The 14243-nt window shown below is 33.2% G+C and overlaps 2 long non-coding RNA genes across 2 annotated transcripts; one reads left to right on the top strand and one right to left on the bottom strand.

Annotated features, from left to right (window-relative positions):
• Positions 1-7: 7 nt before the first annotated feature.
• LOC123669134 lies at positions 8-4436 on the top strand. Its single transcript, XR_006745692.1, has 2 exons — positions 8-138; positions 3969-4436. It is a non-coding gene; the product is annotated as an uncharacterized LOC123669134 (long non-coding RNA).
• Positions 4437-12555: 8119 nt separating this feature from the next.
• Positions 12556-13038, bottom strand: LOC123669359. The gene is made up of 2 exons (XR_006745742.1): positions 12801-13038; positions 12556-12702 (listed from the first exon to the last, which is right to left on the bottom strand). It is a non-coding gene; the product is annotated as an uncharacterized LOC123669359 (long non-coding RNA).
• Between the last annotated feature and the right edge of the window lie 1205 nt (positions 13039-14243).

Here is a 14243-nt window from a genome sequence, read left to right as displayed (position 1 = left end):
CGTCACAGCAATCGGGGACAAAGCAGACATCGTAGTGACATTGTGATAGCGACTGTTATTGCACCCGATGCGCCGACGCTGCAATGGCGATATCGCGTGCTCTACGTCAACAATGCGTCGCGAGCTTCAACACTGAAGGTTGGTTTGTGACTAATGCGCGCTAAAATTTAACGAGCTCGAAATTGACAAAAAATGTACCCGACAACTTCCGCGCGGTTACCAGCATGAAGGTCTCACTCAACTCAACAAGCCCGCTCAAGGTCCGCATACAATCATACGTAAATAAATCTTATATTATGTCGGAAAACTAGTTGTTATCGATTTTTTGCCATCGGCTGGTAAATGTAAGGAGCTACCATATACTATTTATGTTATTTATTGGTTGCGTTAGAATAGGAAACATATAAATAATAGGACTTGTTAGCATGTGGCCTTCGTGAACGTTGCTGCCGTTGCTGTAATTAAGTTTTACGTCACTCATAGAACGAACACCCTGCGCTAGCCTCTGTACATTTTTTCGCTATGTCACTCCGTTGAATTAGAGCTGTATAAATGATAACCGACCTACTTGTTAAAAATCAGCAAAATAAGTTGCAACTCTGTATGAAAACTCTACTTTTTATCAGAAAATATTTAATCAACAATAAGTATATCGTTATCGACAATCCGTTATTACCTTTTTTGTGCCCTTTTGTTGTTCTTTTTCGCTGACAATAATATCAGACCTAACACGCATGAGTTGAGCACTTGTTTACATTAGTAAAGTGTATTCTATATTTACCGCTTTCGAAATTTAGTACGATTTTGTTTATGGCACAGGAACAAACGGATATGAGAGACGAAACTTTCTTTTCGAGTTCATCAAAGAACACATTTTCGTGGAATTCGAGTAGAGTTGCGAGTAAAAGGTAATTTATATGGATATTCGCAAAAATATACAGTACTTCTCGAGACTACCTACGCGTTACTTTAATAACCATAATGTTAAGACACCTTTTAGAGTAGGTAAACAAGCAAATGTGTAAAAATTTATCTATATAATATTAATGGAAAATTTATGTATAAAATAAGCCTGGTGTTATTGTAGTTAGATCGTAATCATTATATATATATTTTTCATGTTTATCATAAATGTTACCTATCCTAAGAGAATTGGAATCATATTAGCTACCTTGTTTATCACTTTTAATTATAAGATGATGATTAATAATTTAAATATAAATAAAATGTATTTTAGTGAGTGATAAACATTCACAAAAGTTTCACAGTAATGTTTAAAGATATATTACAAATAATAGGTATCTTATTCGATACCGAGTTAACACGCGTCCCTAACATAAGCATGACCTTGGATGGAGTGCGTAAACGCCTCCACGTGTCTTAGTGTTTATCAAAAACATGTACATACCGTGCCCCAAATCTATTCAGTGCGTATTCAAATTTTTCAATTAAATAGAATTAAGGATTCATCCAAGTTATAGAGAGTAATTGATTTAGGTTTTTTATTCTTGTGATTTTTTTCTTGTAACAACAATAAAAAAATATACTACTTGTATGTTAAAAGTTCGGTAAGAAACGAAAAATGTTTTTAAAATAAATATTCAGGAAAATAATTATTTAGGTTTTTAAGCAACTTTATTAATTTATATGATACGTATGAACCTATATACCTATATTATTATGAACCTATATACCAAGATTTTTTTTATTTAATACATTTTTCACTTTCACACACACACATCATTTCACACATCCTTGCCATTAAGCTGACCTATAAATAATAAGCCCATAATACTAATGAATCTTTTCAAACGCTATGTACATTATACATGTTTATTTAATCAGTTTTGCCATTTGACCAAACTATTCCTATTATGTAATCATTTAACGCTACATATTATGAACAGTTAAACATATTATTCTACACATTATGGAGAGTTAAACGGCTAATAATAGGAATATGAACGTTAGTAGGCCAGTGGCACACGCAAAAAATCACTGTTTGACCATGTTTTAATTATTTCATAATTAAAAGCTGTGTAAAAGAATATAAAAGCAATAATAGAAATATTTGTCAACATTGAAAAATTATCTAATTATTATTTAAAATATCAGAATAATTCTAAATAGCCATACAATTTTAAAAGTTGTTTATAAAAGTCAATATATTCTTACGATTTTCTTTTAAAAACAAAATAATGTATTAGGTAACAGAACATGTTATTAGTGTGCTAGAAAAAACAATGAGATAATCGGCCTGTGGCATGTGACATCATAGAATATAAAAAAATATTTAAACATAATCGATAGAACAATTTAATTCCTACAAACGATAAGTTTATATTTAAAAAGCTGAGTTCACCTATCACGAAAAAAAATTAAGTTTTATGTACAACCGGATATTTACCACATTTGTGGTGTCATTTTGAATTGCCAATAATTCTATACCTACTAATTACAGGCGTCATTTTCTAGTGCACCCACGAAATGTCTGGATCTCAAAGTGACCATAAAATAAAGTGCTTAATATTTCGTTTTAAAATGACGTAGTTTATTAGCTTTTTATTCACCTCCCTTGCGGTTGAGGTTGGACACTCGTCAGATTTGCTGACATTTATGATTACACCTGCCCTCTTATGAGTTTTACAATGTTTTATAGAAACATAAATTATATGTTTCATAATAGTTATGTTGTATATCACAAGATTTTTTTTTTCAAATCGAACCGATTACTCCGATATTAACACATTCAAAAGCCCAAACCAAGTCCTAACCTCATTTTGGTTTAGATGTTATTATTCGCTTATTATACTTATGTTATTTTTAAGAAAATATACATTTAAATGTACTAGTTGGTCGCCCAAAGGTCGAGATTCGACCATAATTAAAAATTTAAATTAAAGAAAACAAAAAAATTATGAAATACAGGCCGAAGACGGGCTGCAGCGTTTTCGGTGCGAAAAAGCCAGCCCTGCGATCACCAACCCACCTGCCCAGCGTGGTGACTATAGGCAAAACATATATGAGTTCTATTTTTGGCGCGAACTTGTGAAGGCCTACGTCCAGTAGTGAACTGCAATTGGCTGAAGTGATGACGAAAATTATTTTTTAGGAAAAACATGTAACTAAGAAGTGTGTTTACTAAAAAAAATATACATATATTGTTAGCATTTAAATTTGTTATTCTAACAATTACTAAAATATTTATTCGTTTAATAGCGAAACAGTACAAAGATGGCGACATCATATTCCGAATGGTTAATATTCATTTACGATTAGTCAGTCACCATCTTCGTTACCTGTTTTGTAGGGTAGTTACACAGTAAACTGCTATCATTTAAATGTACGCTGTCCCATACATATGATAATTTGTAAGTGAAGAGTCAGTTATTGTTTAATAATTTGCGGCTAACATTGCTACTCGATACGTGGTGTATAAGTGATTAGTGTGATAACTTATTCAATGTAGTTAAAAGAGTGTATTGTGAATGAATAACTATACATTTGAAATGAGAAATAAGTGCTTTATTGATTGTTTTCAGTCGTGTTCAACAATATATACACTTATCGATTTTAAGTTTATTTTATCAATTTCTAATAAACGTGTTTTGTTTTTACTTTAATGAAAAAATTTTTTGTAATAAACAACATCAATACTATTATATATATATATATATATATATATATATATATATATATATATCACACAATATAGACATGAAAATCCATTCTGTGAAGACTACACCTATAGACGTTCATATTTTTAGACCCGCTTTAAAAAGTACAAACAGCCATTCTCAGAATTTTCCGCCGATGATCCCATTTTATTATAGAAGTTTATAATATTTATTATAGAATTATGGGTCGATAAAAAGGTGAAGTATACATAGATGTATCTTTCATCTTTTGGTACTATTATAATAATAATTTTAATTATTTTATTAACAAAACTTTAATTTTTTTTTCAGTAAACATCCCAAGCTGCCATTAACCATCATGGCTACGATTCACTAGTAAGCAAAAACAACTATAAATTCAACATAACGGGTATCCAAACTCAACCCAGGTCAAACAGTGAGGAACGTTTAGTTCGTATATGTTCGTATATGTACACGTGTTAGTCACGATCTTAGTTTATACGACGCCGATGTTCAAAAGGCTCATTAAGCAATAGCCCTTACAGCTACGTTAAATTTCATGGATAAATATGATCTAAAAGAGATGGACCAAAATAGCTCTCCCTAAGATACTGTCAATCGAGCGTATTTACTGGTAAGTATCTTTGACGTACTTCATTTATGAAAGCGATAGCTTCGTGAGAAGATTTTTTTTTCTATATGAAATTACGCAGGCGAGAAAAATGGTGTAGGTGTTAAGGTATACAGACCGGAGCGAGTAATCAATGTATGATCTTCAAAAATAAATTATTATTAGTATGAGGTTCTTTTCATTCTATTCAAAATTGAGTTAGCATTTAAATGTAAAAAAGATGTACGAGTACGATGAAAAGATGATTTATATTTTTATTACTTTGCTTAAAAAGAATATCTTTATTTTGTGTGCGTGTGTATGTCACTGAACTCCTCCTAGACGGCTGGACGGATTTTGATGAAATTTTTTGTGTGAGTTCAAGGGGATTCGAGGATGGTTTAGATTTACAATTTTGTCCACTGGAAAATGTTTATTTAACTAATTTTTCATTTATAAGTAGTTGTTAATTTTGGAATGTTTTACATTGGATCCGGTAGACTGCGCTACCATCGCAGCATCAAATATAAAATATTATTCTATTTTAATTTCAGTTTGTCCCGACAGTTGGTGCTGCGATCAAATTGAGAAAAATATTTGAAATTTTGTGTTATGGCACAACAACGTTTGCGGGGTCAGCTAGTATATATATAAATATTTTTCTTTTTCAGAAATTTCATATTTTTTTTACATATTACGAGTATATATTATCTTTATTATATGCGCTCTACCTACCAGCATTAATGACGTGTAATACGATAACGTTAATAATATGCCTAATAAATATAAAAATTATAATAGCGTATACCTATAAAGTTATAAGTATAATTTTTTTCTCTTTTAAAATATATTATTTATACACGTAGTATAATAATAATAATAACAAGTTTCGAGTAACAGTACATTACTCACTAATGGTTTTAAACGCAGAGATGATTCTAAACAAGAATGTTTCCACTTTCATTACTTTCCTCGTTACATACGATAAACATGAATGCATACGTGCAGCATTGCAAGTGAAACAGCTAGGTTGACACCCGGCGAATACTATCGATTCACGGCGACCTTGACTTGACGTGCCCGCGAGCCACAATAATTAACATTGACAATAGCATCGCGCGCGCACTTTATCACATTCGCTCGTGTGATGCTTTCACTTTCCATGGCAATTTCTTTACTACACAACTCGAACTCGACTTAAACTCGAATTTTTGCATTTAGACAGACACGACTAAACTTATGGGAAAACTGTTTATAATTTGTATAAAAATTCTTAAATAGTATGGTAAGCCAATGGAATCAGACGTCTGTCCTAGAGTTGACCCTGGCGCGCGGGTAGCGGGTGCGGTGAGTCAGGGCGCGGGGGCGGAGCGACGCGTGCACTTGCCGCGAGATATAGGTAAACGGAACGCAGAGAAGCGAGCCACGGGGGCCTGCGACCTTGACGGTTCTCTGACGACTACAGGTGGTTCTTGTTTGCACTCGGTTGATGCGAGATCGCCAAATCTCACTCTTGTCTTAAACCGCTCAAAAACGCGCGGGGGACTGCAACCGGAACTTGTCCGAAACAATGCTTCTTCATTTTCAATACAAGTCACGTGTTTATTAACATCATAAACCAAGTCCCTATTAATTTTAAATGAACTTCAGTCAGTCAGTTCAGTCTATTGCAGTCCACTGCTGGACATAGGAACAAAATAATAAACAGTTATATTATTATTATTTTAAAGGTTATATATACCTACTTCTTTTTTTAAAGGTTTAAAATTTTGCGTTTTACTAAAGGAACGTTCGAGGAATACCTACGATACCTACGGAATCATACAAAATCCAGTTCCGAAATTATCATATCTTACCATCTCGACTTATTGCTGACGCGGTTTTACTTGCACTGAAGTTAAAATTATAAGTAACAATAAGTGGCCATTTTGGGATATTTTTAAAATTAACGCGATATTTATTAAAAATACTACATAAAATCGTAATAATTAGTACAATAATACCTAAATTAATACAATATTAATAATCAGGTACAACACAATTAAGTATTGTTAGTTTACGAATGATGTAATCGACGCACTTTTTTAGAACAGATATACGTATTGCCATAACAAAACTTTTTGGATTAAAACTTCTTTACACACGCTTGACTCGCGGAGTAAACTGGTGAATGCGTGATGAGAGCGTTACGAAATTTATGATAGGATTAGGCGAACGAAACGAGAGAGAGGTGCGAGCACACATTTTTTTCCTTTCTCTCATATCCTGTTAAGTTACGTATATCTAAGTCACGAGCTGGCCTATTGTGCAGACCTATTGCTAAAGAAGTTTTACTTCAGTTGTGTCGTCTAAAAGCACACTCGTTTTTTAAAGTAAAACTTTTTTATGCACGCTTGACTTGGGGAGTAAGCTGGTGAATGCGTGACGAGAGCGTTACGAAAAGTGTAATCGGGCGAGGCGAATGGAATTTGAGAGGGAGATATAAGTTGGTGAAGATAGAAAGAGGAAGAGTTACGTTAAGTTTTACTTCAATCGTGCAAAAGTGTTAAAGCACGCTTTTTTATATAAAAAAAAAAAAAACAAAATTTGTCACCACATAATACCAAATAATAATCTATCACGATTTATTATTGTCTAATTTTACATATTAATTTTAATCACACTACGTTTATTCAAGAGATTGAATTAATGACAGAAACAGTATACAAACATAATATAGCAGAGTTACATAATTTCGACAGCGAAGACCTTGGCCGTGACCAAGCAACGCTTCCCAAGGCGTGACGCGGCTCACTCACGTCCGCGATTAGCCGTCTACGATAACGATTACGTTTTTAATAATATTCTATGCTAAAAAGCAAATTATTACCCTAACATATAACCTTTGAAATTCTTTTGTAAAAAAATTCTTTTAATAATGAAAATATAATCTCAAACAGTAATTCTCAGTGAATAGGTAGGTCTATACACAAACGAAAATTAATGTACATAAATACGGTAACTTTCTTTATCAAACAATATGTTTCTGTAGAATTTTCCACGAAAGATTTATCAGTAACGCTAGGTGCAGATACAAGTTGTTTGTGTAACAGAAATTAAAAAAAGCTATTTCAATATAGGAGTTGTTGGCGCAACGGTCACAGAACTGGTTTGTGGCTGTCGCGCTGGTGGTTGCGGGTTCGATTCCCGCACATGACAAACATTTATATTGGCCATACAAATGTTATCGTAGTCTGGGTGTCTGCTCACCGTGCCTCGGAGAGCCCGTTAAGCCGTCGGTCCCGGTTGTTATCATGTACAGCTAATCGATCGAGCGATCGTTACTCCTAGTAGGGAATATTCCGCATTGAAGCAGCGTGGTGGATTAAGCTCTGATCCTTCTCCTACATGGGGAAAGAGGCCACTGCCCAGCAGCGGGATATTATAACAGGCTGAAACAAAGCAAAAAAGTTTGGAAAATCCAAAATTGCACGCATCATAATCTCATTTTTTTTTAAAGTTTATTGCTGATTATAAATAAACTACATTGAAAGACTGTGATCTTCGAAAGGACTTAGTTTTAAACTATACTGAAGCGTATAAAAAATAAATGGACTTGATCGGTTAAGTTTTTCGGCAGTTATCGTGACCACGCCAGTTTTCATACATACATTTGATAGTCCGACGTCCACGGAATAATTTTTTATTTATTTAAAAAGCAAAATGTCTATGGTAGAAAGGTGAAAATTTAGGGTTGTATGCATTTTTCAACGCCAAACCATAATAAAATAAAGAATAAATAATTTATCTAAAAATTGAAAAAAAATTCAGAGGTGGACTACCCTTAACATTTAGGGGGATGAAAAATAGATGTTGTTCGATTCTCAACTCTCGACACACAAAATTTCATGAGAATCGGTCAAGCCGTTTCGAAGGAGTTTAACTACAAACACCGCGACACGAGAATTTTATATATTAGACTAGCTGACCTCGCAAACGTTGTTTTGCCTTATATGCATTCCCCCCCCTTAATCCCCCCCGTCCCTTATAACTTAGGGGTATGAAAAATAGATGTTGGCCGATTCTCAGACCTACCCGATATGCACACAAAATTTCATAAAATCTGTCCAGCTACACATAAGATATTGTTCTACAAGTGCGATAGAAAATAAATAGGGACAATTTTACTTAAAGAAATCGCTTGATTTTTGTAAAGCGAGTGTAGAGCACAGCCTCATCCACTTCACTTATGAAGTGTGCAAAAAAAAACTTCAATTGACGTGGATAAGAGTAATAAAATTAGAACATTATTAAAGTTGTCGTCAAAGTAAGTCAAGTAAATACCACCAGTTTTCCAATAAAAAAAGAATCATTAAAATTGGTACATCCAGTAAAACGTTACAAGTTTAAAAAACATCTCTGAAACGGCTGGACCGATTTTGACGGGACTTTCACTGGCAGATAGCTGATGTAGTAAAGAATAACTTAGGCTACTTTTATTCTTGAAATTTATTTAATTTATAACTCTGCGAACTAAACCATCATTTTTTTTTATTCCACGTAGACGATGTCGCGGTTACAGCTAGTGTATTCATATAAAGCAATTATTTAACCAAGAAAAAAAAATTATACTTACATATTAAAGCAGCATTTTGATTGGTAATTTTATAAGAATAAATTAACTACATTTAATAAGAAAGTACCGGTACCACTTGAAAACAACCAGACTTCATAAAATAATGTTTTCCCTGAACTTCGTTGCGATCGGAAAACATTGATTTTGTTGTTTAAATATTTTCGTAGGTTGGTTATTAGAATAGCCGTTTTTTATTCTTTATTTAAGGAGTTTTAGTCCATAAGGGCTACGCCATTCTATAGGAACATCACAAATGTGACATACAAGAAAATTAATGCGGTCGTCGTCGTATACCAATGTTTACAATCTTGTACAATAGTTTAGCCGGTTCTGAGAGAGGATTTAAAATTTTGGGTTATTTGCATATTACTTCTAATATCTTAATTTCGGACACATTCCACCATAATGTGAACGGCATTTACCAATTACGGCCATAAACCAATGTAATCCAATGGTGTGCGAAACTGAGAAAAGGTACATTATTATCAAAGTCAATTCAGGAGCTTACGCTCTCAGTTGTACCATTTGACCACTAGACAGACTTCTTGCCTTTTAAAAGAATAAGTTGCCGACTAGGTCTTTCCTTAAAACTTACCCCATCGAGTGTTCGCATCAGAGGATGATTGGCTGTGCATTTCCTCATTGTCAGTAGTTTAATTCAATGCAGTGATTGAAAAGTACCATTTTGCTTTGCTTTGTGTGCCTTCTGATTCATGTTATGATGTTAATGAAAACTGATAGAGGTTACTTTCTACTGCTTTAGCAAGACACCAAAAGCGCAGGTTCCACTTCGTAAGCATAATAGTCTTACGTCGATATATTTGCAGAATTATACATCTATTTAGAATTTATCCCAGCAATTTACTTCTAGCCAAACTTAGATGTAACATTACTTTCTCGTTTAAAATCTCTTCTTCAGACATGGCCAATTAGTGACGGTAGCAAACGATGCTTACTAATTTTTGGCTTATTTGTTACTACTAAACACAATAATAGAAAAATAAGAAAATGTCGATGAGAAGACCGAGTGATAAATTTCTGTTTAATTCTATTTACTTAAATGTTTAATTATACTACACTTTCGAAGAATAACACTTATTTTAATAATTAAAACTAAAAAGAGCCGAAAGTACCGAAAATTCCGGTTATACACATAACATATATATAGATATTAAACATTCTACAATTATATGATTATATTATGGACCTGAGCTTAAAACAATTCTATTAATGGCGTCAAAAAAACAATGTTTTTGATTTTCGGCCTAATCATGTATGCCGATTTTTGTCATTGATTCATTACTGGACATCTAGTAGACGTGGTTTCCAGCATTTTATTTCGCAAATAAAGATTAGAACTTTTTTTATAAATAGAAAAATCATTATAATTTAAAAAAATTATATTAACATGTTTAACCTTCAAACTTAATGAAATGTGATTTGATGTTGTTATAGTGTAAACTCAAAAAAGCACAGCCTCCTTGGAAGCATGCAATAGAAAAAAAAATGCCAAACGTGAGTCGAGATGTAAATGGCGCGAAGTCCTCTACAAACAAGTCTGACACGCATTTTGCTGTTTTTTTTTTTCAACTTCCACAAATTACCGAAACGCTGTGCGAAATGGGATTTAAAATAAAGGCTCTGTCTTTTAACTGGCTGATAGATAGCACAACCTAAACAAACCATGTAACTAAAAAATTATACTCTAATGAGAGATATACATATAACAGGACGAATCGATAAAATTTGTCATTTATTGTTATTTGTATAGGAATTGATATTATGGTTTTTTTTTTTTGTTTGTTGTTGTGTGTTTGTTATTCTTTCGTGTCAAAATAACTAACAGATTATATCTTATAATAAGAGATTAATTAAACTAGGTATATAAGTAATTCAAGATATAAAATACCAGAGGCTATCAAATCGCACTTAAAAACGGGAAATACAACTAACGAATATATATTTTAAGACAACTAAAGTAATACAATTTTTTTATAACTTATAGAATTAAAAATGTCTAATCACTAAATTTTTTTTTTAAATTGAGTTAAAATTAAATGTGAGTTCTAAGGGAAATTCTATACCTATGATAACAAAACGAAGTGTAGACGGGCGACAAAATAAAGTAGGTAGTTTGTGTATGTTCTTAATCCAAGAAAACGAAATTTCACTACTAGCTGTTTTTAAATATACAATACCTATCCACGTACATATATCGCAATAACAAAGTATAAATATTTATGTGAAACAAAAATTAAAACAGCGTGTTAGTATGCCAAAAATGAGTTAGCACGAGGGCGGCAACGAATTCTAATAAACTAGAAGGCCTTGACAATGATACAACACTAAAAAAACCACGTAATAAAATAAATTACAGTAGTCACAATTTCGTCAGTAGACAATTTTTATCCATCTAAGTCTAGTCTAAAATGTATCAGTCTGTATAAAATTTGTAATTATTTTATAATTATCGGTAAAATATTGAGATTAAATAGTAATTAATGATTTTAAATAATGAGAAACCCTAGGAAAACTTAATACAAAATAACTTTGTTTTAGTGCATCTGATAATATCATTAGATTATAGAAAACGTGAACATAAAAACATAAAATTTAATGCTGTAACAAAAGCACATCAGATAAACTAATAAGGGTCACAAAATAACGAAGGACGAAAAAATTACACTATTAAAAAATTATTACCACAGTATTAATATTTCTGTGCTGCATTGAATTATGTAGTTTTTAACCGACTTCCAAAAAAGGAGGAGGTTCTCAATTCGACTGTATTTTTTTTTCCTTTTTTTTTAATGTATGTTAGTTACATCAGAACTTTTGACCGTGTGGACCGATTTCGACAATTTTTTTTTTAAATTAGTTAGTTTTTTTTTAATTAATTTTTATCGTAAGGTGGTCAATTCTACGTCCACTTTTCGAGTTATATCTAATAATGCGTTTTTACTTGACGCTTTTTTCGTCGACCTACGTTGTATTATACCGCATAACATTCTACTGGATGTACTGATTTTGATAATTCTTTTTTTGTTGGAAAGAAGATATCCCTAGTTTAGTACCATGTTAAGGAAACCAGGATCTGATGATGGGATCTCTGAGAAATCGAGGGAAACTCTTGAAAATCCGCAATAACTTTTTACTGGGTGTACCGATTTTAATAATTTTTAATTTAATCAAAAGCTGATGTTTGTCATGTGGTCACATATAAATTTTATTGAGATCTGATAACTACTTTTTGGGTAATCTTTGATAACGCGTAGTTACTTGACTATTTTTTTCGTCGATCTACGTTGTATTACTCGTCGATATAATTGAAGTCGGTTTTTTTTTTCGTTTGCGAGCAAACACAATTATGTTGAAATTAAATTGGTTAAATTTTACTGAAAACAACGTAAAATAGGACAATAAAATTTATTTTAGAATTTTTGTTAGAAAGAGTAAATATTCAAGGTAATGGGAATATTATTAATAGAAGTTGTTTTTGTTGATACTCGAAGCATCATAACATAAAGTAACTTTTTTGCAGTTCTTATTATGAATTAGTTTTTTTTTTTTTTAACGAACGTTTTATTATGAAAAATGTGATTTTTCTAATATATTATTCAATAGAGATAAAAAATATATTTTAAAATGTTGCTAAAGAATATCTTCTTACGGGATAGAAAAAAAAAACTATATAATATTAATATTTAATTAAAACTTATTGGAATTAAATTAAAAATTCAAGTGCGGTAAGATCTGATAAGTAAGCCTGATTAGGAACCAGTCATCAGCGCTCTCTTTGGCACGCTTTCCACAGTCAGTTACATCACCTTGACGTCAACCTATCAAACGAGGAAATTGTATTATCTTTTTAGAAGTGACGAGTACAAATCAATGGAAATGCAGCGACTAGAGCGATAGAACAGATAAACGTGTTCACCTCCATTGGAGTCAATACACTGGCAACCTTGCAATGCTCTTTACGACTCACGTCAGATAAAGACATAGGGCGTAAAAACATTATAACTTTATATGCGCGTAGTGTTAAGAAAATAACTTTAAACACTTTCTTAACAATGTTATTCACAACATCTACACGATAGTCTCAATACTAATAAGAAGATTCAAGCCAGGCGATGCTATTAGTAATTTAAAAGGTACTTAATATAGTCACTTCACTGAAAGTATAATTAAGTAAGTATGCTAATTTACATACTTTTTTTTATATAATTTTAAGCATGCTTTATTTATCATGGGTTTAAATACAATTTTCCTTTTTTATAATAATGATAATGCTACAAAATAATGTTATATCGTCACATTTTAAAGAATTAGCATATTAAAATCTACTCCAGAAGAGACATTTTGATTGTCTCATACGCAATCAAGTGGCGAGGGCGCATGGGTGCAGCCGTTACGTATGTCATCAAGATTCGATCAAAATTACGATGTATGACTAGTGTTAAAAGCCGGTCACAGATCGTACATCGATTTTCAAGTGCGTCGCGAACGTCGCCAAACACACGGCGAATACGAACGGCGTCGCTGTTCTGACTGGCGCGCCGTGTCCCCGCTCCTACCCCGCTCCACCGTTTGTTTTGCTGTATTTTCGTTGTTAATCATTCTCCTTGACCTTGTGCGACGTCGAGTGGTCCACTGCACACGACTGCGCACCCCTCACCCTGCCATCCACCCGCGCTGCCTGTCGCGACGCATCACACGTGCTACTGCTTTCACAAAATGCAGCATGCAATTTCACCACACTACCACTATCTACTAAGCTACGTTTACCTCGAGCTCTAGCATATAATAACGACTAATATTTAAAAAAAAAAATCGGGTATATCGGGTAGGTCTAAAAATCGGCCAACATCTATTTTTCATACCCCTAAGTACCTACCTATAAGGAGCCCCCTTTATAGGTAGGGTTAAGGGGGTTAATAACAGCACAAGCATTAAGCAGCATTAAGGTCAGCTTGTATTTATATAAAAGTGATTATTAAAGTGAAACTTATTCTATCACCCCAAACTATCACATGTCGTTTTTCGTTCATCTATCGCATGTCGCACCGTGTCGCCTAGACAAATATGGCAGCGCCCATAGCTGGCATCAGCTGACCGTGTAGACCGTGTGGCAAGTGTTCCGTGGTATTGTGTGTTAGGGCGCATCCATTAACTACGTGAGCTATAAAGTGAAACTTATTCTATCACCCCAAACTATCACATGTCGTTTTTCGTTCATCTATCGCATGTCGCACCGTGTCGCCTAGACAAATATGGCAGCGCCCATAGCTGGCATCAGCTGACCGTGTAGACCGTGTGGCAAGTGTTCCGTGGTATTGTGTGTTAGGGCGCATCCATTAACTACGTGAGCTATTTTTCA

The sequence above is a fragment of the Melitaea cinxia genome, chromosome 3, assembly GCF_905220565.1.
Source record: "Melitaea cinxia chromosome 3, ilMelCinx1.1, whole genome shotgun sequence".
Taxonomy (NCBI): Eukaryota; Metazoa; Arthropoda; class Insecta; order Lepidoptera; family Nymphalidae; genus Melitaea; species Melitaea cinxia.
This window is presented reverse-complemented; position numbering and strand designations above follow the sequence as displayed.